The sequence below is a fragment of the Cydia splendana genome, chromosome Z, assembly GCF_910591565.1.
Source record: "Cydia splendana chromosome Z, ilCydSple1.2, whole genome shotgun sequence".
Classification (NCBI taxonomy): domain Eukaryota; kingdom Metazoa; phylum Arthropoda; class Insecta; order Lepidoptera; family Tortricidae; genus Cydia; species Cydia splendana.
The window spans coordinates 27,121,147-27,124,439 of record NC_085987.1 but is presented as its reverse complement, the minus strand read 5'-3'; positions in this window follow the sequence as shown (position 1 = coordinate 27,124,439).

Genomic DNA, 3,293 nt, shown 5'->3' with positions numbered 1-3,293 from the left:
AGTAAAATCTCGGTCGATCGATGTTCGAATTGACATTGATATGTCACAGATTTCAATTGTTTGGTTTAGTTAAATGTAATGCCCGTGTTACAACAACGCTATATGCTACATTTAATTACTTTTTAATATTAATTTTTCTGAAAAAAAAAAGCAAAAATTTTTTTTTTTTCAAAATTAACTATGCCATTTAGTTTTCTTAAACGTACTTAACCATACCCCGAAGTTAACGGAATTCAATAAAAACACGGTGTATAATATATACATATAAACAAAAAACAATTTTCCTATTCGGTTCAGAAATGACGGAACGGAGTGCTATGGTAAAAAACATATACTTAACCATTGAGAATCTCCTGCTCATGATTATGTTAAAGTCGGTAAAAAAGGAAGCTGATTTGACCCTGCGAAGGCTTCACGAAGCGATGTGCTGCCGTATCATGACAAACGCTGCTGTATCTCTAGAAACCATGTTTGTGAGGTGAGGAATCAACTTAGAAGTTACAATTCGTTTTTGAGAGATACCTCGAGACCTTGTTGTCAAAATATTTTAAAAAATTTAATACAACCGAGTCCGCGTGCCCCGTCTGCACAGCACATGCTCTTCCCCGCGACGACTGTCCTACGTCCTACCTGGGAAGGCGGCGCGGCGCGGCGGCGCGGCGTCCGCGTCCCTTTCGCTCAAGGCCGCGACTACCCGACAATCCGAACTACGTCCACACACCTACGTTATACGACACACTTTCCCGTGCATATCAATGCCGGACAAATGAACCTTGGTCAATTTCAGTTACAACATTTAGGTAAATGATTGGTGCCTATAGATGTTAAATGTTTTTTTAAACGTATCGTAAACTTAACCTACATGTAGGTACCTAATATAATATTTATTATTCGAGTCTTACTTACTTACATCCATTATTATTCCTCTTTATTTATTTTTCACCTTAGGCTAGGTTTTTATAATATGGATATAAAAGTAAAATACAAAAACCATACAGAATACGTAGGTTTTTAGGTAGGTACGTACTTATATTATACTTGCAGTTTGAAAACAATTAGGTATATTTTCATATAAATAATTGATTGAGGTACTTAAGCAGGAGGAATCCAAATTTAAATAAATTGTAAATGTAGACTTGCTCTTGACGGGCTGGGAAGGACAATGGGTCTGGGTCTGGGAAAATGTTCCTACCCTAGATTTATATTTAAGTGCCTACCTACTATTAGAATAAAATGTACCTACTGGTTTCCTTTTTCTTTCACTACGATCAAATGAATAGGTACCTAATTTTTTTATATTTTTAGGTAAGTACCTTGAAAAGTCAAAACACACACAACGCACTAAAGGTGACTACGTAAGTACTTAATTTGAATTTAGAATCATATGACAAGTGTAGGAGGTACAGTTTTGCTGTCATTGTCACATGGGCCACCATAACAACAAAATAAAAGCCACACTTCACGTCTGTTTGATATCGAACATCACGCCAGACCCCAACCTGCCTCTCTTTTGTTTACCATATGAAACGAAAGAGATGCACACATGCCCCATCGAAAAACGAGCCTTACGTGCACTGACAGCAACAAGTATGTTATCATTTTATAGGTATACAACCGTCATGAAAGCGGTATATTTGAATATCAAGCACAAATATTACGTACCTTTCGAGGTGGTAGAAGAAACTGGCTCAATTACACACGACACTGTTAGTTTAGAGAAACGTTTGGTTATTTGTTTGTGTAGCGCAGGCGTCGGCGCTGGGCCTTGAATCATAACGGAATATAATCCGGCGTCGCCGGCGGCCGGCGCGGCGGCGCGACCGCAGCGCCGCGGCGCGCCACGGCGACCCCGCACAACAAGCCCCGTGCTCCCTCTCCGCAAGTCCGCACCCGAGCCTTTGCGACCACAGGTCCTGCCGCGAAAATTGAAAATTGTCTACCGGGTCTCTCCCTCTCTCAGAGAGTAAACGAATGAAGTGGCTCGCGGTAGGCCCTCAGAGTAACTGTGACCTCAACTCCAGTGTACTATGTTGTATACTTTTGTATGCTTAGTAGGTATACTTCTGAATATACTGGTTGGCCTGGCCCAAGGCGTAGGCTAAGGCGCTATTGGAATAACCCCGGCGCGGCCCTGCGTTCTGGCCGGCCTGGGCTATAACCGCGAAAATCGAAGTTCGCAAATTGCGGGCATTTTTCTGGCACTCTAATTACGCCTTCATTTGAGTAAAAGAGAAAGATCCCCGCAATTTGCGATTTCGGTTTTTGCGGTAGCCCCTCTGAACGCAGCACTAGCACACCGGACCTGCCTTTTAGTCAGCCCTCTCGAAATAGTTCTGTTTTTTACGTTACAAGCGAAAAGAAGGAAACTCGTAACGAGTGGCGATAAATTAAAACACGACCGAAGGGAGTGAGAGACGTGTATTGTATTCCCTACGTTTTACAGCACATACCTACGGCCCTTTAAATTACATAGGCGCGGAAAGTGCTTATTCCCGGACTAGTGCGGGAAATTGGCACCATATGTACATTTGTACAACTGTTGCATTTCTGCGATAATAAATCGTAGTGCGGGCTTGGCCTTATAGTATACCTACTGAGAATAGTAGATGGAATGAACAATAATAGCTCTGTACACGGTGGCTAAAAAAATTACCCTCCCATAGAAAATGGACCAGCCAAAATTTATGAAACACCCACATTTTTTTCGCGAGATTGGGGTTGGTCCCATAGTAAAAGTTGCTCAGTATAATCCCAAAACCTCTCTGGCAACGGGAATGCAGTTATTTTTTAGCCACCCTGTATATTTAACAATTTTAACACATATCAGCGAAAGAACAAGGATCAAAGTCAAATGGCGTCCTAAAAGTTTTTATCTTGTGTCGAAAGATGTAAATTTACTGTAATACAAAATTTGCTTTGACAATAACGCCTCTATACCAAATTCTCTTTGGTACATGGTTTTAATTTTAACTCGATACCTCCACGCGTTCCTGATATCTGGAGAGACAGACAGACCGACGGACTGACAAAAAAAGGGATCCTATAAGGGTTCCCTTTGAAATATCGTCACTACTTTGAAATAAACATTTTTGTTTTGATTGAGAAAAAGATAAGAGTTTCAAACGGAACCCTTATAGGCTTACTGGCTTATAGGATCACTTTGTTGTCCGTCCGTCCGTAATGTGAGTGGCATTGGCATAGCACCCTTTGCCTGGTAAAGGGAGAAGCCAACTTTCAATAGGATAGGAGTGATAGAGTAAGCACAGAAATCAGTTTTGAAATGATAACAACAA